We start from the raw sequence: 25,780 nt of genomic DNA, 5'->3' as shown, positions 1-25,780 counted from the left end.
CCAGGCATGGCTCTGCTAATCTGGTCGCTATCATAGAACTCCAACACCGTGTTTTTTGTTTATGAATCCAAAGAATTAACCATCTTTTCGTTGTTGTTGTTCTTGTTGTTGTGATGTTTTCCTTCTGCTAACAACCTAGCTTGCGATACAATGTGTTTGTTTGCATGAAATTCATCCATTATCTTTTGATTTGACCAATTGAACATCCTGAATCTGCAAATCTCTCTTTCAGTTGAGAAATTATATCATCAAGGTCAGCAGCTTTCGTTTTTAATAACTCCAGCTCATCATTTTCTACATTAAACCCGAATAAAAGTTTTCGTATTCCATATGAAATATTCGAATATTTACTATTGGAATAATTGACTTGTTGAAGCTTGTTTATTGCTATTGGTGAAACGTTGATTCCCAGGACTCTTTTATTGAATATTTCAATGTTATGTATTCTGGAATAATCCTGCACATCGCTGCTGAGAAGATTAATGTAACCGATGGTATGTCTACTGGATCATATCCTGAAGGTGATGATTGTGGTTCTGTAGTGTAGATTCTCGGTAACTGCAGATATTTAATATTGTCAGAATTGCATGCCTGCAATCTGCAAGTATCACATATAAAAACAGGCTCATCCAATTAAATTTTACACACTGTGGATTTTAAAATTTCAATAATTTTTTTTGCGTTACTTTGCGAAGCTTCGATGAACACCGTTTACTAGGAAATGGCTTACAACACCTTACTTTATTGATATCCATAATAATTTGCTCTTGTTGACACCAAAACACCGTACTGACTAAGTCTCTTTAATGTGTTAACCTATTTCAATGTAAAATATAGGTAAGTTTTAATACATGGTTCATACAGGTATCAACTATTTTGCTTCAGAAAACATTGGCAGGTAAAATTTATGACCTCCTATGGTTTCTCCAGAATAAAGAGTAATTCTCAAATGTGCGACATAAATAACGTATAAATTGAACTATTATCCGAATATTATCAGCTTGGCGCTGAAAACATTTTTAGAGAATTCAATTTCTATGTAGTCAAATAATTTTTTTATTATTTTCCTGTAGTTTTTTAATGGTTCGTTATACCGTCATGGTGTAAAGAGGAAAGTTGTAGAATGTATTATGACTATTATGAAAATCGTACGATTTTTGATGGAGAAACACGAATAACTTATGAAAAGGGCGTAATTTAACGAATTATTACTTTTTGTCGAAACAAACTTTAAAATATCTTGAAAACGACTACATTTTCGAAGATTTCTGTAAAGACCATTTTCATTTGAAATGACATTTAGAATCACAATCAATAAAAAATATATTTTTTGTCTGTAAAACAGTACAGAATTGAAAAACATGTACAAAGTTATTGTTAGAAAAACTTTTTTATTGATAACTTCTCCAACATGAAATTAGACTTAAAATGTTTCTTTTTGCCTTTCTCAATAGAAAGGTATTGCAATTGCTCTGAAAACCGACTTTTTAACGGAGGCCCGGAGGGCCGAGTGACATATACTATTCGATTCAGTTCGTCGAGTTCGGCAAATGTCTGTGTGTGTATGTATGTGTGTGTATGTATGTGTGTGTATGTGCGTCTGTGTGTGTGTACGCGAACACAATCTCACTCACTTTTCTCAGAGATGGATGAACCGATTTTTACAAACTTAGTCCCAAATGAAAGGTGCAACGTTCCCATAGGCTGCTATTGAATTTCTAATGGATCCGACTTCCGGTTCCGGAATTACAGGGTGATGAGTACGACCACGCAGAAAATGTCGATTTTAAGAAGTTCTGCAATGAATGTATAATGGTGAAAATTTTTCCAAAATGTGACCACAACTGCTTCGATTTGTAGTACTAGGTCATTAACAGCCATTCAAAGTCTCTTTGGTCACATTAGCCACCATCATCGGTTCCGGAAGCCCCGGCGGAAGTATCCAAATTTAGACTAACAGTCACATCGGTTTCTCGGAGGTGGCTAGACCGAATCAACCAAACTTAGTCTCAAATGAAAGATGTTGCGTCCCCGTAAATGGCTATTAAATTTTATCCCCAACCGACTTCCGGTTCCGGAGTTACGGGTTGTGGCGTGCGATCACATAGCAAATTGTGAATCAAACCGATACCCCGATGGAAGCAAAAAAGGTAAAAATTTCGCTAAAATGTCTCTCAAATAACTTAACTTTGCAGTTCTAGGTCACCGATGGCCAAACAAACTTTCGTTGACTACATTGACCACCATAGACGGTTCCGGAAGTGCCCGGGAAAAGCGGCCATCTTTCAAAATTTACGAACTCACATCAGTTTCCCTGAAATGGTTGGGCCGATTTTCACAAACTTAGTCCCAAATGATAGCTATATTATCCCCACAGATGTCTATAAAATTTCGTACGGATCGCTTATATGGGTCCGGAAATATAGACTAAATCGTCCGGTCACATATGAAATTCCCATATAAGCCGGAACTCAATTTTTTTTCCAAAGGGAATGAAATTTCAGAAATCGAATTCGTATTTTTGATGCCAAACATCTTTAAAATGCATGAAACGTCGAGATTTTATGTTATCTCGAAAAAAAATTTTTTTATAAAAATCGACTTTTTGGGACTTTGCCGATTTCGCACCTTTTTGCCTTTCTCAATAGAAAGGTATTGCAATTGCTCTGAAAACCGACTTTTTAACGGAGGCCCGGAGGGCCGAGTGACATATATCATTCGATTCAGTTCGTCGAGTTCGGCAAATGTCTGTGTGTGTATGTATGTGTGTGTGTATGTATGTGTGTGTATGTGCGTCTGTGTGTGTGTACGCGAACACAATCTCACTCACTTTTCTCAGAGATGGATGAACCGATTTTTACAAACTTAGTCCCAAATGAAAGGTGCAACGTTCCCATAGGCTGCTATTGAATTTCTAATGGATCCGACTTCCGGTTCCGGAATTACAGGGTGATGAGTACGATCACGCAGAAAATGTCGATTTTAAGAAATTCTGCAATGAATGTATAATGGTGAAATTTTTTCCAAAATGTGACCACAACTGCTTCGATTTGTAGTACTAGGTCATTAACAGCCATTCAAAGTCTCTTTGGTCACATTGGCCACCATAATCGGTTCCGGAAGCCCCGGCGGAAGTATCCAAATTCAGACTAACAGTCACATCGGTTTTTCAGAGGTGGCTAGACCGAATCAACCAAACTTAGTCTCAAATGAAAGATGTTGCGTCCCCGTAAATGGCTATTAAATTTTATCCCCAACCGACTTCCGGTTCCGGAGTTACGGGTTGTGGCGTGCGATCACATAGCAAATTGTGATTCAAACCGATACCCCGATGGAAGCAAAAAAAGGTAAAAATTTCGCTAAAATGTCTCTCAAATAACTTAACTTCGCAGTTCTAGGTCACCGACGGCCAAACAAACTTTCGTTGACTACATTGACCACCATAGACGGTTCCGGAAGTGCCCGGGAAAAGCGGCCATCTTTCAAAATTTACGAACTCACATCAGTTTCCCTGAAATGGTTGGGCCGATTTTCACAAACTTAGTCCCAAATGATAGCTATATTATCCCCACAGATGTCTATAAAATTTCGTACGGATCGCTTATATGGGTCCGGAAATATAGACTAAATCGTCCGGTCACATATGAAATTCCCATATAAGCCGGAACTCAAATTTTTTTTCCAAAGGGAATGAAATTTCAGAAATCGAATTCGTATTTTTGATGCCAAACATCTTTAAAATGCATGAAACGTCGAGATTTTATGTTATCTCGAAAAAATTTTTTTTTATAAAAATCGACTTTTTGGGACTTTGCCGATTTCGCACCTTTTTTCAGTTCAATATTACCGTGGCTGTTTTTTCTTTTTCAAAATTTTAGAACTCGAATAATGATTTATTTTCCTGTATATAGATGTCATGTGATGTATAATAATAAAATGTAATATATGCATTTAAAAGTTTTTAATGAATATAAACAACGCACACATTCTCGTGATTCATGATTGAGAAAGGCACAATTGCACCGCTAGGTGGATTAAAATAGGTTTTTATTTAGGTTTTCGCTGGCAAAAAATGAAAAATTAAAAAAAATGGGTTTTATTTTTAATTTAAATTTTTAATATAAATTATAATTTTTTTGAAAATCGGTGCATATTTTTCAGTGTATATTTTTTTACAAAGATTAATGAATGCCCTGCAACGCATTCTCGAATAGTTTTGCTGTACAAATTATGGTTCTTGAACAATATTTTTTAGAAAGCAGTGCACGCAAAAACACATGCGCCCTTTTAAAAAGTTACCCTTGAGACAAAATGATTTGATTATCTCTTGAATATACTTAATTTCCCACATAGGCGCAACGTAAAAAGTTTCATCAAAATCGAAGATGGTCGGTCACGATTTTTTACAAAATTGGACGGCTCTTCGTGGAATTCCTCTACTGTCATCATGTTTTTTTGTCGCTGAGTTTGACAGAATTGACAGCGGTTATTCCTCTACCCAGTCAAACTAGTCTGGAACCAGTTCGGACTTCCAGCATGAATTCCAGCTCAAATGCATCAACCGATAGAGTCGGAATCGGTTGTTTTCTTTGAGCAAGATTCCATACTGAATCCATTCAGGATTTCGAACCGGTTCCGGAATGGATTTGACGGATAGTTGGGATAGGTTGGTGTGGTGGCGCTAGTGTTTATCGAATATTATTTCAAATGTTTACACACGTTTTTTAAATATTTTTGTTCGATCATGGATGTCTGTTCTCTGTGGTACATACTTTTGAAAATATCTGTGCGAAATTTCATCCAGGTCGGAGCATCAGATTTCAAACTACAGCCGTTCGCAGCGCGCAGGTTCTTCCACGAGTGAAGTTAACGCAAAACTTTAAAGGCAATTGTCTTGGAACTATGTTTTTTGAAATGTTTCGTTGCGGTGAACGTGATATCTCAAAAACTATTCATCAGATCTTCATACATTTTTTTTTTAATTGTTTGTGTTAATATTCTCGTGTACTTGAACGGTTCCTTTTTGATCCAATAATTTTCGATTCTTCGCAATGAATTTTTGTTTAAAATTTTTAACACCACAAAACACAATTTTTTGGTAAACATGTTTTTTATCGGAATTTTTTTTTATTGGGAAACCACAATCCATTTTTCTTCAATAATATTTTTACTTTTTTGATTTCTGTTGAGAGGTTCGGCTTGGAGAGCGTTCACCGCAAACCTCTGCCAAAAAACACATTTCGGGGGATAGGCCATAACTTCACCAACCTTGCATATTTTTTTAATTCAATCTGTTTTACATTTCTTACAAAAGAAATGTATAGGATTCGCTCAAACTTTGAAAACTTTTTCCGAGGCCCGGAGGGCCGAGTCTTATATACCAATCGACTCAGCTCGACAAATTGAGACAATGTCTGTATGTGTGTGTATGTGTGTATGTATGTATGTACAAAATGACATGTAATTATCTCAGCAATGGCTGAACCGATCTTAATGAAATTAGTTGCCATTTGACACTATTATTTTTGATTTTCGATATGTTGTTTACTTTCTGAGATATGGGCGATTTTGTCAAAACACAGCAGGTTTTTTGCAAATAACTTTCGAACAGTACAATATTGTCCCACAAACTGCACATAAATAGAAAGCTAGTTAAAATACCTTTCTAACAAGCCATAGATTGTCTAAATCGGTGCACGAGCGGCGAAGATATTAAACATTTTGTATTTTTAGTCCTCGCTTACCAATTTCCACTAACTTCCACATTGTTTCATACAGAGTATTACTTTACTGGTGTTTTAGGGGCAAAACTAAACAGATTTTGAATATCGGGGTATGAAAACACTTCTACGTGATTCAAGGAACTCAATATTCAGAACATTTTGTGAATTACCTTTATAATAAATGAACTATTTCTCAAAAAATCAATATACAAGTTCACTTCAAAGACAAAATAATGTGTTGATAAAAAAACAGTGAGTTCTAGTATTTATCCCTTGGATTAGGAATTGCGTTCAATCATGAGGTAAATGTTGGATGGTATATAAATACACAGATCAAAAAGTAATTCACCTAGTAGTGAGATAAAAGACTTCTCATATAATTATACTCGTGGCGTCACCGAAAGCAACTGTATATTTAAAGCCCAAAAATCTAGCGAAAATTTAGCTCTTTTGAAAGATTTAGGTTATACTGACTATGGCGCAAAAATTACTACTTACATTAATTATGATAAGAATGAAAGAAATCAATATGTCGTAATAATATACCTATAAAAATAATGTCACTGCATTAACCATCATTTGCCATTCCTCACACGCCCCCCCCCATCTCTTTCTCTCTCTCTCTCTCTCTCTCTCTCTCTCTCTCTTCTATAGCATCTATCTAGCTGTTTCTGTATCCATTTCTAAGTTGTGTGATAAGATGTTCTGCCAATCTGAAATATTTATTAATTGTAATTGCGAAGGTTTGAGAAAACAAAACTATTTTTGGTCTGCTGCTACATCAACTCAGTTTTAATTCAATTGTATTCAAAGCCTGTATCTACACTATAATAAAGGAAATTCATGGCTATATCAGAAAAATATTTGGCTTAACTGGGAAATATGAAAGTTTGACGATGAAAATTTAATGAGAATTCCACGTGCGATATTTAAACTATTCGTATCTCTATTGAATTTTGAATGAAATATATGCTCAAAGACTGAAAACTGAAGCCAGCAGGATTGGACTTGCCATCAACGTTTCGAAGACAAAATACATGAGAGGAAGAGATTCTAGAGACGACAATGTGAACCTCCCACCCGAGTTCGGATTGACGGTGACGAAATCGAGATGGTCGACGAATTCATGTATTTGGGCTCACTAGTAACCGACGAAAATGATAACAGCAGAGAAATTCAGAGACGGATCTTGGCGGGAAATCGTGCCTACTTTGGACTCCGGAGGACGCTGATTATCTACAAAACGCTGATTAGATCGGTGGTCCTCTACGGCCACGAGACCTGGACTATGCTCGTGGAGGACCAACGCGCTTGAAGTTTTCGAACGAAAGGTGTTCCGTACCATCTATGGTGGCGTGCAGATGGAAGACGGAACGTTGCGCAGACGAATGCAACATGAGTTGTATCAGCTGCACATTCGTTGTATTGGTACGAACTTTCATGAAAAATAACGGATTAAAGACCAAAAATATCCAGGAAAAGAAGTCTCCCAAAGTACCCACTCTCGATGGGGGATGCAACTACAATGTGTCTTCTAACTTGTCGTCGTCCATATCTGGATATACTGAGTAGTTGAACCATTTCTTTTTCACAGTATTGGTCTGTATAGGACTTATTTATCCATATTTCCTGCACGAGAATTCCGAACGAAACAATATGAAAGCTATAAGGATGAATGGAAAGAGACTGCATTGCAATCAACTGAATGCACGGCTTTTATGCTAACGACATAGCCTAGACATTTCACACTATTTACTTCAATGCAAATAAAATTTTTGAAATGTCTACCTGTCTCATTCACGAATCGCATTCTCCCTGTCGTTCTCTGTTCAAGGGGCTTGAAAGCACATGTGACCTTATCTTATGACAAACGCCATTTTGGGGTAAACTTTGCTAGATATGCCACATTACGTGTTTGAAAAATCGGTGGCGTTATCAGAATTTTGAAATTCTACTTGGTTACTTAGATATAGCGAGAAACATGATGAGAAATTGTGAGTTTTTTGCTTCAAATCACTGTATCTAGGGATTTACGCAAGCTATATTGAAGTTTTAGATGTTTTTATATGTGAAAATGTGTGAGGAACACAATGGCATAAACATTTTCAAAAGAAAATTACACGACTTGTGAGAAAAACACATTTTTAGTATTAAACTGGAAATAAAAGATATTTGGCAACACTGTAACCAAAAATAACATTTTTTTTTCTAGATTCCCTGACTCATTTCCTTCAAAATGCATTTCACCGATTGTTTATAGACTATATGAACGCAAAGATATGAATAAAAGTTAAAAATTCATGATTTTTTTCTATGGAAAATTTTCCATGAACGATTATGACACGTCATACAAATTTTGTCATCAATACACGCCTATGACACGCGTGAGTGCGACTTTTGTTTACATTTCTAGTAAAAACTCGCAACATAGTCAACCGATCTTCGTAATATTTGAGAGATTAATGCAGAATAGATAGAAGCATCAATTGTCTTCTTTGGATTATTTATACCATTTATAAGTTTCAAGATATTCAATCTCAAACATTAAAAATCGTTTTTCTCGAAATGTGCTAAATGGCGCTTGTCATAAGATAGCACAACAGGACGATATTTAATTGCGCGCTAAAATACTGGGCCAGTAAATTCTATTCTGTACATAAATCTTTTTTTCGGGAATATGTGACCAAAAAGTAAACTTCGAATTTCAAAGCAAATTGAACGTTCCAGGTTCCTGATAAATAATTAAGGTCCAACAATAAAGTAGAAACACCAGATAATCTTAAAACGACGCAGTCAAGTAAAGAAGCATGAAAACAAAAAGAATAAAACTAAAAAAAGATGGAAGCCCTAGAAAGTCCATTGCATATTTATTAGCCTTTTCTCAGAAGATGGGATTTTCAAAAATATTTCAAAACTTTCTGATGCAATGGTTCTCAAATTCGTACAATCCGGTTTATTCAAAAATGTTTTTAGCTTCAAATATATGACCATTTCATTTTAATTACTTATTTCATTCCGCATCTTTTTATTCGTTTTGTTCATCTGCGTTCATTTTACTTATTTTATTCGTTTCATTCTTTGGATTCACTCTGATCAGTTTATTCTTTTTGTGCATTTTACTCATATCATTCATTTAACTTATTTTATTCATTGTTTTCATTGTATGCATTTTATTCATTTATTCCAATTTATTCATTTTGTTCAGTTTCTTCATTTTAATAATCTGACTACTTTTTCAGTTTTAATCATTTCATCCAAATAATTTATTTGATTCAATTTATTTCTTTATATTAATTTATAACCTTTTACCATTGTTCAATTTTTCATTTTAATCAAAGCATTTAATTCTGCTCATTTTCTTCTTTTTATTCATTTTAACACTTCAGCTCATTTTGTTTATTTGATTCGTTTGTTTTATTTATGCATTTAATTTATTTTTTACTTTATTCATTTTGTTCATCCATTCTTTTTATTCATTTGATCCATTTCATTAATTTGTTTCATTGTATTCACTGGATGAATTAAATCAATTTGATTCATTTAATTCATTTGATTCATTCAATTCATTTGATTCATTTGATTCATTTGATTCATTTGATTCATTTGATTCATTTGATTCATTTGATTCATTTGATTCATTTGATTCATTTGATTCGTTTGATTCGTTTGATTCATTTGATTCGTTTTATTCATATCTTTAATTTTATGCATTTCATGTTCAGTCATTCGTTTTATTTCATTCAATTTGTTAGTATGAGTCGATTTATTCTATTAATCTTATAACTATTTCTAAATATAATCTTAATTTTTATTTAATAACCTAATCTAATTTACTTCGTGTATATTATCGTGTAAGACTAGAAACTGTTTTCATCCCACCTCTAGTTGGGTGCCTACTTCTCGTGAGTTCTGCAAACTAATCGGATACTTTCTTTATGTTCAGTATTACAACAGGCAACTACACTGCTAATGTAGGGGAGAGAGGGTAACAATGAAAAACATTTTTTCTACAATTTAATTTTGATGATAATACATGTTATTTGTGTAATCAAAAGTGATACATAGTGCCACTATGTTGTTAACTAATACATATATTTTTTCCAGCTGGTAAAATTCACGGGAAATAACATTTTTTGGATAATAAACAGTTGGTGGTAAAATGTATCAGTGTGCCCCATGGGTGGGAACTATGAAACACGATGTCGTCTATAGTGAAATATTCTACTTATAAATTTTATTCTTTTGTTTTGACGAAGAATGATCCTAACGCTTTGAATTAAAGTTATATTGAGGCGAAAATCGTTTGTTTACGAAAGAATCCACTATATCATCGCGTAACATCGAACCACCATATATGCATATTAGCTGCAATCCTGAAATAAGAGACAATTTCTACAAAATTTGGCCAAATTTACTAATTTTGCACAATATGAGTAGTATTTAGTGTGGAAAATCGGAACCCATTGACATTTTGAGACAGACCACAAAAACAAACAAAAATCACTGTTCCCCATACGCCATCGTTTCACAGTTACCCAATGGGTCTATTCATGAAAATTGTGAAATCACACAGAACCATGAGTAGTTACCAAAAAACTTTGTTCGCGGCAAATGTTGAGCATAAAATTTGCAATAAATAGCAATAGACTAAACATTTATTCAATGAATGGTAATTCATAAAGATGGAATAATGTTTATCATTGCAAATTTACTCTGGCTATCACAAAACAAACAAATATCCATTAAAAGAGATAGAGTTATCAGATCTCTTCCAAAATATAGCAACACGTGTAAAGAATTAGAAATTGTGAAATATGAGGGAATTAGACGATTCCGATCATGCATTGTGATTTTATTGCGAATGTTTCATAGTTCCTGCTGATCCACTGTTACCCTCTCTCCCCTACATTCTGTACATTCGTCCTCACCAACAGTGAATGAAAAGTGATTCCAACTAAATTACAATTTAACCAATTCCCCTGCTCAAGCCTTCATCATTTCTGCGTCCTGCTCTAGCTGGACGGAAGACTTCCCAGTTGTTTCTCCAGCTGGCGAGCATCGACATACTCGATCTGTTCCTCATCTTCCTCCACGTCCATCAGCAGGGCCTACTGTTGTGCTTCCTCCTTAGCTCGCCGTTCCTTCAAACCAATAGCCGGGGAACGGATCAGCGCGATATTCTTCTGCACGTCCACGATATCGTTGTGAATTTCGTGATCCCGCGCCTTTCGTAGTCGTTCCATAACAAAGTGCCTTTCGCGACGTTCCTTAATTTCCGTAATCTTCTTAATAGCGTCCAACGTTTTGCTCCACAATTCCCGGTTGTATTTGACCGGAACGTTGCGACGCTTTTCGAACTCGAACGCGGGATCGATGGTAAGTTCCTTTCCGTGTGTCTTCCTGTAGGCTTTGGTCCAGCGGATTTTCCTCGGGTTCTTCTTTTTGTTAAATGCACGGCGACATTTAGAGCGACAAAATCGGAAAATCTTGCAATCATTCCGAACAAAAACCATCCCGTGACCCGGAAAGATTTTACTGGAGCAGAAATAACACGTTTCTATCCTCATTCTGAGTAGTTTTCTAGAAGATTTAAGATTTTCGTTATTTTCGATGCTTTGTGTGCAGCACCGAACCAACGAACGCGTGTTGTAAATAAATAAAAGGACAAATCCAATAGTGAAATGTGTAAGAAATGTCTCATCTCACTGCTAGGTGGATTAAATCGGTTTTAGTTCTTTCGTTTAAAATTGGTTTGGATAAGATCGGTTCAGCCATTGCTGAGAAACACGAATGAGAATTTGTCCGTTACATACACACACACACACAGACATTGTCCCAAATCGTCGAGTTGAGTGGATTGGTATATAAGACTCAGCCCTACGGGCCTCGGAAAAAATCTTGAAAGTTTGAGCGAATTCTATACATTTCTTTTATAAGAAATGTAAAAATGATTTTCAGGGGTGTATCATAGAAAACTCTGTAAATGTCTATTAAAATCAAAAGATAGATACATAGTCTCTTCAGGAAAGTTGTTTCTTGTTATATTTCCTACAACTTTGATGAACGCAGTTTTTTATCATTTTCACAAGTGACCAAACAAAAATTTGCTTCTCAGTTAAAGGGAGATTAATCACCAAATTAATACTTTAATAAGATGGGGAATATTTTATAGACAAACTTTGCTGAAGACACTATAGCTCGAAAATCGTTTTTCGTGGTCAAAACCATTTCGATCACGTTTTCGCCTATTCGGAAACACTGTGAATAGGTCGTTAGAGATAGACAGACAGCAAATTGTGGTTGTTTGTGATAATAAACAAATTCAATCTAAAACTGTTTATTTTTCTGCAACGCTAACTAAAACCGCATTCATAAATATCACAATCCTAACATTTTGATGATATTATGATATTGGGAACTGAAATATGACTGATTGGTTTGAAATCAAATTAGATTCGTGTTCTGGCTGAGCCATGTAAGCCATAGTTTTCATTGAAAATACAATAGAGAAAGGAAAGTAAATATACAAGGTATTTCTCAAAAATTATGCGTTGAATGAGCAAGTAGAGATATAGAAAAGATCTCATTGAAGCTGGATTTCACAATAATTATTTTAGGTGCAATCGTTCAGTTAATTATAATTATAGTTAATATAAAAGTACTGCTCTGTTACATTGTACATTTCGTTTTTGTTACAGTTCATGTTTATTAGGGAATGCATGAAAGCGAACTCTTCTTTACCTTCGGTCACAATCTTTCTGAAAAAAATCTACCACTTTCACGAATAGAAACATAAAATACACTATCTCAGGGTTTGCTGTATAACTTAAAGAATTATAGAGAATGCATGACGAAGTTTCCTAAATACAGAAGTAAATTTATCGCTTATTATATTTTCATTTCGGAGCAAGTCATGCGATCTGAGACGTACAGCGTCGGCAGAATACTTGTATAATGTTGAAAACTCTCTGCTTCATTAGTACAGTTATGCGCTTGAGAAGCTATCATCAGATGTCACAATGCGTTTCATAAAAATGACATTAAAATTTGTGGATTTTGCCTAAGAGAAAAGAAGATGGCAAGCCAATTTGATCCAGTCCTAACCTCAATATTGAACTACACGCAGAAAAAAAAATCGGCAAGAACAAATTTTGGTTTTAAATAACAATTTTCCCGTTTGATATAGTGACAAACAAGATTCAGGTTTGATTCAATCAATAGTGTTGGTTGAAATTACCAACTAATTCATTTGTTGGCTTTTCAGTAGGTTCAACAAATATTTCGTTTGAAACAACAAAATCATGATAAGTTTAACCGAACAAACAAGTTTGAAGAAACAAAAACAAATCTTTTGTATCAACCAAAGGAGAGAACAACTCAAATTTAGTTGAAATTAAACAAAGATTCTGTTGGTTTTTAACAAAGGGATCAGTTAGATCTAACAAGTTTTATTTTAATTCAACCATGTTTCTATTTAAAATGTAAACAGAAGTATTTGTTGAATTAAACCAAATACATGCTTTCGAAAAACGCCCATTTCAGTTTGAAACAGTCATTCGCCACGTTTTAGATTCAACTAAACGTTTTGTTGATTCAAAAAGGCCTGATTCATCTGCGTGTAGCTCCTGATTTGACGTTTTGTCAATCAATAGCGTTCATAATGTTCACAAAAGGGTTAAATAACAGTGCTGTTGGATGCATTCTAGATACTTTTCACACACATCAATATTTCATATAAATTTAATTATAGTCTTGACTGATGATATTGCTACATATAAGTTAAGAGAGACAAGAATAAAAATAGAATTTAACTTTAAAACGCAGCTAGGTTGTGAAAAGTGCCGAAAGGATCTGGCAACGATGGTCGCTTGTTGTCTTTAGATTTTCAGTGGTGCCTGGTGGAGAAAATTAAGAAGAGCAAGAAGCCTGGTGTCGGATTTGTCTTGAGACAACTGAAACAGCTCCGAATAATCCTAGCTGCTGTCAAAATGAATTATCGTTAGGGAAAGATGGTATAATACGCCCCACCGGGGCAAAATGCCCCAGTCCTATTTCCAGCACTCCTGAATTATCTGAAAAGCAAAAATGACTGATAACAGTAGCATTTCATGAATTCAACGTACTTAGTTAGTTTGGCATTTTTATTATGCTGCAAAACAACACTATACACAAAAGTTTAAAAAGGGCCATTTCGATGTAAGCTTCCTCTATTTTTCTATAAGCATTCCAACCAACTAGAGAGGGTCGGATTTGGTAGAATTATTTAGAGTAGATTATTAGAATATTAAAGTTCCTACCTTAGTTTTTAAAATGGCTTAAAACTATGTGTGCATGTTTTCACAAGACCTCATCGCCGACCAAAACGCACCACTAAGTTTTGGATGGTATGCCCCATTGTTAACAAGACTGCAAATTAACTATTTAGGCAATTTTGTATTTTAGTGATGTTTGCCTTTCTCATATAGAAAAGTTATGCAATTGCTCCAAAAACCGACTTTCTAACCGAGGCCCGGAGGGCCGAGTATCATATACCATTCGACTCAGTTCGTCGAGTATGTATGTATGTGTGTATGTGTGCGTGTATGTGTATGTGCAGACATGTCAACAAAATGACCACATCGCTTTCTCAGAGAGGGCTGAACCGATTTTCACAAACTTAGTCGCAAATGAAAAGGAAAATATTCCCATCAGCTGCTATTGAATTTTATTTTGATCCGACAGTTGGTTCCGGAGATACGAGTTGAAGAGTATGGTTACATAGAAAATCTTGTTATATTTTGTCCACATCAGTTTCTCGGCTTTTTCTGAACCGATTATCACAAACTTAGTCTTAAATGAAAGGTACAACGTTTTCATTGGCTGCTATTGATTTTTGTGTGGGTTTGACTTTTAGTTCCGGAATTACAGGATGATGAGTACGATCACACATAAAATCCCGATTTCAACGGATACTGCAAAGATTGTATAAAGGTGATTTTTTTTTCAAAAATGCGACCACAACTGCTTGGATTTATAGTTCTAGGTCACTAAAAGCCATTCAAAGTCTCTTTGGCCACATTGGACACCATCGCTGGATCCGGCGGCCCAGGCGGAAGTATCCAAACTTTGAATAACAATTACATCGATTTCTCGTAGATGGCTAGACCGTTTGGACCAAACTCAAATGAAAGCTTTTACTACCCCGTACACTGCTATTAAATTGAATTCTGATCCGACTTACGGTTCCGATGTTGCGGGTTGTGGTATGCGGGCACATAGAAAATTCCGACTCAAAATGATACCTCGATGAAGGCAAAAAGCTAAAAATTTCGCTAAAATGAATATATCTATGTGTCAAACAACTTGCATTAGCAGTTCTAGGTCACTGACGGCCAACCGAAGTCTCGTCGATCGCATTGACTATCATAGACAGTTCCGAAAGTGCCCCGGAAGAATCGCACCCTATAAAAATTAACAAACTCGCATCATATTTTTACCATTTTTTTGTTAACGACCTATTGAGTCAATTTGTCAACAGTTTTTTACGGCATTTAATTAGCAAGGGCCTGGAAGGTGAAGTATATTTTTCAATATTTAGAGCCATAGTACTCAAGGGAGAGCAAGGTATTGAAGGGAGAAAGTTTAGAAAAGCGTGGAAGGATCATATATGCAAGCTTAGAGCTCACCGGCGACTTAGTTACTTTACGCTTGTCCGGACATGCCGTAGACTCAGTGATTCGCATTTCTAATGCCAAAAGACCCTGACTCCTACGGTAGCAGACAAAAAGTTAAGTCGCCGGTGAGCTCTAAGCTTGCATATATGATCCTTCCACGCTTTTCTAAACTTTCTCCCTTCAACACCTTGTTCTCCCTTGAGTACTATGGCTCTAAATATTGAAAAATATACTTCACCTTCCAGTCCCTTGCTAATTAAATGCCGTAAAAACTGTTGACAAACTCACATCAGTTTATCGGGGATGGTTGGGACGATCTTCACAAACTTAGTCCCAAATGAAAGGTACATAATCGTCATAGATGTCTATAAACTTTTGTACGGTTCGGTTATATGGTTTCGGAAACCTTCCGGTCACCTATGAAATACCCACATAAACCGGAACACTTTTTTCATAAGGGGACCACATGAAATTTCAGAAATCGAATTCGTACTTTCGATGCCAAATATCTCTAAAATGCATGAAACGACTAGATTTTATGCCTAATCGAAAAAAATTTCGGCTGCTATTGAATTTTATGTCGATCTAAATCCGTTTCTGGAGTTACGGCTAGTTACTGTTCTCTAGTTTCAAGGAACTTGTAATTTTAAATGCAAATGATCGAATGTTTTCGGGGCTTCGATTCCCTCACTGATAAAACGACAAAAAAGAGGCTCACGATTTCGTTGGGTGATGCATCTTGAAGTCACAATTATAGCTTGCCTTTTTGAGGGTTAAGAGTGCGATCACACATATAAACTGATACCACTCTAACAGACTAGTTCACTAAAGACACCTCAAAGTCGCTTTGACATTGGCCGCACCTACGACGGTTCCTGAGTTCATAGAAGTAGGAACTGAATAGGAAAATTTTAAAATCGAATTTATATTTTTGATGCTAAATGTCTTTAAAATGCATGAAACGTCGAAATTTGATGATATCTCGAAAAATAAAATTGACAAAGATTGACTTTTTTGAATTTTGGCAAATTTTTGCCTTTGCCTTTCTCATATAGAAAGGTTATGCAATCACTTTGAAAATCGTCAAACTAATTTTCTTTCGACTGACATAGGATTTATGGATTTTACAGGAGCTAGGGAAGTAAGGAGGACATCAGGTCCGTGGCTGGCGAGTGTGTGTAGATGCAAAGTGTATTAAGAATGTAATCGACATTTCCACAATTATATTGAACGAAATCGGTCATGGAGTTATAGTTTGAAGAAATGAGAAAGGCACAATTGCACCGCTAAGTGGATTAAAACAGTTTTTTTAAGTACATCGAGGTTTCGTATATTGTGTGACCTTTTTTCAGCATGATAAAAATTTCAGCAATTCGATTGGGGCTTATAACCCTATTTTTGATGGGCATATTTACCGATTGCTGTGGGTCATACCATCTATTTCATTCCACTATAAGCTAAGTATGCACCTCTTGCGAAATGAAATTTCCTATACAAAACCTATGCATAAAAAACGTCGCGAAATGCTCGCGAAAAATTTTTTTGGAAACGAAAAAGCGTAAGCGGTACGCAGCTCTCGCGAAAACGATAACGAAATTTGTAGTTAGCCGAGACACGGTTCGACAAACGATAAGTTTCGTATTACTTCCGCGAGATAGCGCTGCTTTCTATGCGCTGTCACCACGGCAAGCTTTTTCCTTGCGAAGTAATGATCAGTGGTATTATTCCGCTGCGGAGGCTCGCGAAATTTTGACAGACTGCGATAAAAAATACAAAAAAACAAGATTTGTGTATTTTTTCATCGCAAGCTGTCAAAATATCTTAATATAGAATTTGCTTTTGTTATGCAATATTTGAAATTCGAATGGTGAGTTATAAAATATGATTGGAATTCTTTAATTTCTAATTCAAAATAATCTTTCAGTATGTAATGATTATTTACAGTGCGCCCAAACAAACCCGGATTCAGTCGCAACGGCAGAGGATTGTACAGCTGGAGAAATGATAAAAATCGTTCCGACTTACTATTTTTCAAAGCCGCTAGAGCAGTCTTTTCCGTTAGTGGTAGAAGCAGGAAACATCGATCTACCTCAGCAGTTTGCCTCAATAACAACAACGTATGACCTAGTCTACATCCGCAACTAGTGCAAACGATCCAAGCCAATCAGGGCAGATGTAGAAGACCATTGGCCAACTTTGGCAGTTGCAGCAGCAAACAAATCAGAACTATGATCACCCATCCGCAGAAAACGAAACAGCTACAGCACCGGTCAAACACAGTAGCATACGATACTGTACCATGCGTGCAGGAGGTCCTTTAATTCAGTTGGTGCAGCAAGTGAGATATTTTTATTATCTTTTTTAATTTGGAAAGGATCAGTACAGTGTAATGAAATACCTTATTCTTAAAAAGTTCGCGTTCACTCATTCACGTATATTTTATATCATGATTTTTTTCAGATCGAGCAGCAACCATAGCGGATACAGATCCAGTGGACACATCACCGAACACCATCAACCATCCAGCAGAAGAACGCGGTGATAATGGGTCAGCAGTAAACACAACGGCAAAATGCTTGGAAAGGACTTTTTCTCGGTAAGTTTTTACCACTAGCTTCCCTCCTCCAAACATTCCTTTGCATATCTAGATGTCCTTGTTGATTTTCAGAACAAACATAACGGAAGCCTACACGCACGACATGTTCAATCGGGCCAACCGTGTGACTCGTTTGGAAAAAGCGCTCATCATCGGTTTCATGGCAGCGAGGTGAGCAGACAAAAGAAGGCATCGTTTTTTCAGCAAGGTCGCTCTGGGCAAAATTTCTGCGAATTGCGAGGAATAAACCACCGAAGGGACAGTACCCGTGCTGAATCAGGCCGTTTTCCCATACATTGCAGCTATTGAATTTTAATACCCGGTCGAAACGATGGCATTTCTGCACTCGTAAGTGTTTTTTTCAATACAAATAGGTTAGCGATCTGAGAGGTTATTTAAAGTGCATTTTGCCAACTGGTTTCTGTTTTTAAAAATAATCAAAATTTCTAATGGGAATGGGATAGAAAATGAAAAGAGAAAAAAATGCGGAAAATCCTTCTAGTCTAGTCTAGGATCCTTTTTCACCGCTGTACTCAGTTAAAACTTTAGAAGCTTTACATCTGAAGCCGGAACTGCTTCAGGGAGTCTGTGTTTCAACGCCCCTTCCAAGATTCAGGAGACGGCTCTACATACTCTGTTGGCCGATCCGCCACAGAACATTATCGCCTAGTCAGTCGGTAACAGGAAAAACCAATGCTTTCGTGCTGGCAGTTCTCAGTTGAGTCGATCCGTTAAAAAACTCCGCAGGTGATGTGCCTTTCCCCCACGCATGAACTAGCAATTCAGAAGGGGGAAGTAGCTGCCAAAATGGCAAAGTTTTGTCCGGAAATCAAACTTCGTTACGCCGTTCGCGGTGGGGAGATCGTCAAAAGTGCGAAGCTGATCATAAGAACACCCGGCAAGCTGATGGGCTGCAATATAAAGTTCCGGGCTTTCGACCTTAAGAAGATTGCCGTTTTTGTACTGATTTTTGCACGTTATGATTCATCCGGATACACAAGCAGCTGTCGTCGTCTTGCCAGATGATGTTCTCGGTCACATACGAGCGGGAAGTGATTGAGTACGCCGTAACCAATCCCATCGTGATTCGGCTGGCGCGGGAGCAAGAATCACTCGATAACACCAAAAAGTACTACGTCATATGCCACTACCAGGACGAGAAATATCAAGCAATTACCGTGATTACCGTCGGACAAGCGATCATTTTCAGTCATGAGTGTAGGACAGTGGGGAGCAAGGCGCCGGTAAACAAACAATTAAATGCAATAGTTTCAGTACAAACATCTTGTGTCATGTTTAAACATAGTCCCCAACCCCCAGATGTCAAATTGTTACATTTTGTCATCCCCTCTAAAAGTGTTACATAATTTATTAACGGTCCCTAAATTTATGTATTTCAACAGCAGCATATACAGATCATGAATATGTATCGAAGAAGGTGTTTTATGTTACTATGTTTTAATTGCCGCAAGGTTCTACTGTATCGATTTTGTTGGCTATTTTCGGCAAATTTGAGACTAAGAGAAACGAAAGCAATGAAATTGAAAGACGGATAGGTATTCTAGAGCGAATCAGTTATAAACTTAGAACGGAAAACTAGAACTAGGCAGGCTCATATGGGCATGATCGAAAGGAAATGTGAAGAATTTTTTGCCTTCTGCAGAGTAGGAGTTGGGCGTTCCACCCAAGTCTACCGCATGGTCTATGGTAGAACATAACTCATCATCATGTTTTACCGCCGACGCCGGCACATTTCCTTTCGATCATGCCCATATGAGCCTGCCTAGTTCTAGTTTTCCGTTCTAAGTTTATAACTGATTCGCTCTAGAATACCTATCCGTCTTTCAATTTCATTGCTTTCGTTTCTCTTAGTCTCAAATTTGCCGAAAATAGCCAACAAAATCGATACAGAAGGTGTTTTATGTTTTATTTAAAAATTTTCAAAACCCTCCGCCAAAAAGTACTACGTCATATGCCACTACCAGGACGAGAAATATCAAGCAATTACAGTCATGAGTGTAGGACAGTGGGGAGCAAGGCGCCGGTAAACAAACAATTAAATGCAATAGTTTCAATACAAACATCTTATGTCATGTTTCAACATAGTCCCCAACCCCCAAATGTCAAATTGTTACATTTTGTCATCCCCTCTAAAAGTGTTACATAATTTATTAACGGTCCCTAAATTTATTTATTTCAACAGCAGCATATACAGATCATGAATATGTATCGAAGAAGGTGTTTTATGTTTTATTTAAAAAAATTTCAAAACCCTCCGCCAATGGTAGGGTAATGAGCCTCTGTTGGTCTTATTAGGAAGGAGCCGCACTGGTTCGTTATTCACTCTGCCTTCAACCAATGGAATGTCTAAAAATAGGCATCAATATCTTTGCTTTGCTCTCAAGTTTTTCCTATGTAATAACGGCATTCAATTAGCAAAGGACTGGATATTGATCTAGTTCCTTCGAATTTTTCAGACAGCTCTATGCGCAAACGATTTCTTTAATGTCCTGTATTTCGAGCATTTTTCGAGATAATGATAATTTAGAAGAGTGATGTCTGCGGCAAAGTTTTTCAGCACGTTAAGGACTGTCTCATGGTACATAGAATTGCTTGATTTACTACCACCACAGAGAACAGACATCAATGTTCCAACAAATAAATCAATAATATTCGTGTAAGCAGCAAATGAATATCCGTTAACATACATGCATTGCGTTACTAGCTTATCCCAACCTTTAGGACAATCACAGACTATCAAACATAACACTCGAAGACAATAGTGTTATGCCTGTTTGTCTGTGATGGTTTAATTATGTATATCATATTGAAATCTGATTTTCTTCCTTAGAAAAATCCTTTATTTTTGTTCTATTGCGATAGCCTATAGGGTAGTGGAGCCGTTATTCATCTCATTAGTTAGGATGTCACACTTTTTCGATTGCAACTCGGCTTACAGTGATTGGATTGCGCTTAAATAAATGCTTCGTTCTTAAGAAGCAGTAACATAAAAAATCTGGTTTGAAAAATGTAAAATACTCGCGTTTGAGCGAAAGTCGAGTACAACGAACCCTTATTCATCCTATCATTTGACCTAATGCGTTGAATAGAGGGAGCAGACACTGTTCTAACTGTATTCAAATGGGTGGGATGAATATAGGAGCTAAGATGAATAAGGGCACAGTAACCCTCGGTGAACACTGAAACATAACGTGAATTATGCAATGTATGACCTCCGATCGGCCTGTTTTCGGTAGAATTATGTTTAGTATGCCTGAAAATGACAAATAAAGCTTCTGAATCTAACGGCAGAAAACGCATTTTAAAAGTAGACTCGCAACACAAAAGTTTTCATGTTAGTAAAATATTGAATAGTGATATAATTATTATTCTGAGAAACCAATGAAATATTATTTTATCATTAGCTTGAAATACCAAAAATTTTCATATTCCAAAAGCTGCACATACAGAGCATGAAATGTACTGAATTGGTGTAATATTTTTATTTTTTTCATTTCCTGCCTTGGGCTGATGCTTCGGAGGGTCGCTAATAGGAACAATTTTATATGTCAATAGGATCATAGCACTAGCCATGTGGTTAAGCAAAGCTGCGAACAATAATGTTCAATTTTGCTACAAAATGTAATATCGCGGGTATTATAAATTTGATTTGTTTTATTCATTTGGTTATTATAATAGGGTAAAGAGCCTATTTTCTCATTTGAAACTGTTTACAACTAATTGGAATATAATTAAATTTTATTTTTTAATTCTAATGCAACACCAGCTTAAACATTTTGTCTCCATTGTATTGTGAAAAGCAATAGTTCACGAACTGGTTTATACCGCAGGTAGGGTAGCGAATTCTTCCTTGAATCTGTCCTTTACATGTATATCCTAGGTATGCGTTGGCGTATATGCTCACAAAATGGTACCTGTAATAAAAAAGGAAGTAAAGAAAAATGCATATACAAATTCAAAAAATCATACTTATACATATTGGCTCGCTCTTCATCGTAACTGTGTATTGCGATTTTTTTCTTAAATCTACATTGCGACTTTTCAGCCATGCGCCACAAGACCGTACGTTGAATTACGCGCCCATCTAATTTGCATCAGTGCGAGATAGACAATACTCGTATAAGCAAATTTTTAGATGTAAGAAAGTTTGCAAGTTTATGTTTAGTTTTGGTACCTCGAATTTAACTGCCTTTAGCGCGTTTAGAATCGTGCTAGCACCGGCAAGTGCCCTCTAGCTGTTATAATATCTAGTCCCATTCTAGCAACCAGACTCTTTGTCGCATGGCAGTGCATGTGTGCGGCTTCGTAACTATTTTTTGTTCCATTTTCTTATACAGCCGCTCTCTCGTATGTTCATGTGTTCGGTTAGGGTTGCACTTGTGTTTCTTTCCAGTTTGTACATGATGGTGCATCCATAGGTTCCGCTGCCGTTCAGGGGAAATGTCGGCATCGCAATTGTATTGATGTTGAAATCGATGTATCCAAACATGTTTGGCTGAGTTTAATGGTGAAATCGATTTCCATAGAGCTCGCATCTTTGCAACTGCGTGGAATCAATAGGTTAAGTATAGGGCAGATGTGAGTTACTTTTCGGTTCCTTACTTTTTCTTGCTGAAAACAAAATAAAAACAAACATAAGCGAACAATAAAATAATAGACGAATATTAGAAAACGTTTGTTCCAGAACACGAAGAAACTGAAAGTACTCCGGAGCAAACAGGGAAAAAATCGTACCTGTATTCTCTTCTCATTTTTCTTCTTCGTGTAGCAGACCGGAATAAAAAAGAGCAAGTATTTGTTGCTCCGAAACACTTCCGTTAGTCAGCTCAACCCAGTAAGTTCAGTCCAAAAATTAACCGGAATTTTGGCTAAATCTAGTTAGCGTCCGACTCCCGTTATACAACTGATTCTCATTAAAATCGGCTGTCACTGGAGCCGGATACTAGCTAGAGCTAGCCAAAATTTCAACTAAATTTTACTGAGAACATTTGTCCCGGAACTACGTCAATAAAAATTTTAATATGAATGCGTCGTTAGGTTCCTTCTTCACAAACATTTTGTCATACACGGTAAGTTCGTACAACCTCTCACACGAATGTGTTTTCCAATATCACCAGTATGGTAAATACATGACCGCAAATATTATACCGGAAAGGCAATTCGTACTACACTCGGCTAGGAACTTCTCAAAAGAAAAGCAAGGATTCACTTGTGTAACCGGTATGGTATAAACCTACTTCTGATGAAGAGCGAAACGTTAGCACACACATGCATTCGGTTAAGACAGATTCTCAGCCAATATTGTTGTGGGCGCTCACTAATGTGAAATATGATGTAACCGTGCATCGAACTTCCTGCAAAACCTCAGACATCATCACTGTAACCATTCTCTGGGATATACTCGGGCGTGTTTGCCAGGAAGACACCTGGAGAAACCGTTTAGCAACTCACAAGCTTGTTTTATGTACACCGTTTTTCAATTTTAAAATATCAACATGAAAAATAAATAAACAAACAACAGCTGATAACGATTTTCAGCTGTCAAAAGCGACATCTAACGGCAAACGCACAGACTAGTTTTCGCGAGCAAATGTCAAAATTCCGCACGGAAAAAGGAAAAATATTTCGCGACCTCATTTCGCAAGAGGTGCATACTTAGCTATAACTGGACGGCATATTTCCCTCGGTGAAAGAAGAAAGCGTATTTGAAAAATGTGTAATAATGCTTGTATTAGGATGCTTTCAATAAAAAATGAAGCAGGTGCTAATTTCTAACCAATATAGCAATAAATTGGAGTAATTGATGCGGAGATCATAGTGTCTAACGTTGAAATATAGTTATTTTTGCTAAGGGGAGCGTAATAGACCTGTTTACCTACAGTTGAAACCTGGAAAATACAACCTGCGACAATCATTTTTCTCTTGTTTAGTGCTAATCCATGATGTCGGAAGTAGTGCGCTGTATAACGCACCATTGTGCGAATACAGCGCACTACTTCCGACGTGATTTTATTGTTTAGAACCAGAGAAAATACGATTGTCGCTGGTTGGATTTTCCAGCTTTCAACTGCAACTAGAATATGGATGTACGATTCGGATCTGATTCCCTTCGTGTTTACTTGAGAACGAAGCACAGTCAGTTGCATCATACAAATTTCTTATAACTCTTATCACGTTCTTCGGATATACTATATGATATAGTGGCAGGACTCAGAGAATCGCTCAAATCAGCATAGGACAACATCAGGGCTAGAAATCTCAAAGGCGTAACCAAATCAATGGAAAAGCGGAAAAATGGCCCATAAAATAGACATACAAACGAATTATTGCTAATGCTCTGTTAACCCTTAAAGGCGCAAATCAATTTTTTTTTAGGATTTAGTGAAATGTGTCTCACAGCTATATTACGTTGATGCGATAATTTTTAGACAATTTTCAGGGTGTTGTTTTAAAACAACATTGCGCATTTAAGGGTTAATAACATATCAATATTCTTCAATCAATGCATTATGTAAGGAAAACTAAATTTTCCTAATGAGCTTATATATGTTGTGCTGAGCCAAAAAAAAAAATTGATTTTCTTTTTGAATCAATTTGAAGTTCATACTCTCAATAGCGGTTACTCAAATTTCCAACGACACTGAGAACTAAGAACTGGAATTGCAGGTCTTGATATCACGCAACCTCTGAAGTGCAAGCGTGCATACTTCACTTTACATCGATATCGACTTTTTCTAAAAGTGGCTTTCCAGTAGTATCTTTCATTTGAAATATTATCGCTAATCCTAATGCCAAAGAGCAAATAAAAACCTGTTTTAATTCACCTAGCGGTGCAATTGTGCCTTTCTCAATCATGAACACGAGAATTTTTGAGTTGCTTATATTTATTAAAAGCTTTAAAATGTATACATTAAAATTTTATTATACATGACTTGACAACTATATACAAGAAAAGAAATCATTATTCAAGTTCTAAAATTTTGCAAAAGAAACAACAGCCATGGTAATATTGAATTGAAAGTCCCAAAAAGTCGATTTTCATAAAAAAAAAATTCGAGATAGCATAACATCTCGACGTTTCGTGCATTTTAAAGATGTTTGGCATCAAAAATACGAATTCGATTTCTGAAATTCCATGGAGTCCCCTCTTTGGAAAAAATTTTGAACTCCGGCTTATATGGGAATTTCATATGTGACCGGACAGTTTAGTCTATATTTCCGGAACCATATAAGCAATCCGTACAAAATTTTATAGACATCTGTAGCTATCATTTGGGACTAAGTTTGTGAAAATCGGCCCAACCATTTCCGGGAAAACTGATGTGAGTTCGTTAATTTTGAAAGATGGCCGCTTTTCCCGGGCACTTCCGGAACCGTCTATGGTGGTCAATGTAGTCAACGATAGTTTGGTTGGCCGTCGGTGACCTGGAACTGCAAATTTAAGTTGTTTGAGAGACATTTTAGCGAATTTTTTACCTTTTTTGCTTTTATCGGAGTATCGGTTTGAATCGCAATTTGCTATGTGATCGCACGCCACAACCCTTAACTCCAGAACCGGAAGTCGGATCGGTATGAAATTTAACAGCCATTTACGGGGGCTCAACACCTTTCATGTGAGACTAAGTTTGGTTGAATCGGTCCAGCCACAGTTTATAAAGAACAGTTGCGCAAAGACTGAAGCAAATCTACCTATTGAACACTCAAAACGTCTACCTATCGGATACGAAGAATAACAATGCTCGAATGCGTGGGGAGTATCGTTGTTATGTGATTATAATTATGAGAAA

The 25,780-nt window shown here is 36.5% G+C and overlaps 1 long non-coding RNA gene and 1 pseudogene across 1 annotated transcript; both read right to left on the bottom strand.

Annotated features, from left to right (window-relative positions):
* Nucleotides 1-10,646: 10,646 nt before the first annotated feature.
* Nucleotides 10,647-11,311, bottom strand: LOC131692267 (probable ribosome biogenesis protein RLP24; annotated as a pseudogene).
* A 10,135-nt stretch (nt 11,312-21,446) lies between these two features.
* LOC131692974 (uncharacterized) lies at nt 21,447-23,631 on the bottom strand. The gene is made up of 3 exons (XR_009306118.1): nt 23,231-23,631; nt 21,963-22,604; nt 21,447-21,907 (listed from the first exon to the last, which is right to left on the bottom strand). It is a non-coding gene; the product is annotated as an uncharacterized LOC131692974 (long non-coding RNA).
* Nucleotides 23,632-25,780: the final 2,149 nt, after the last annotated feature.

The sequence above is a fragment of the Topomyia yanbarensis genome, chromosome 3, assembly GCF_030247195.1.
Source record: "Topomyia yanbarensis strain Yona2022 chromosome 3, ASM3024719v1, whole genome shotgun sequence".
NCBI lineage: Eukaryota > Metazoa > Arthropoda > Insecta > Diptera > Culicidae > Topomyia > Topomyia yanbarensis.
This window is presented reverse-complemented; position numbering and strand designations above follow the sequence as displayed.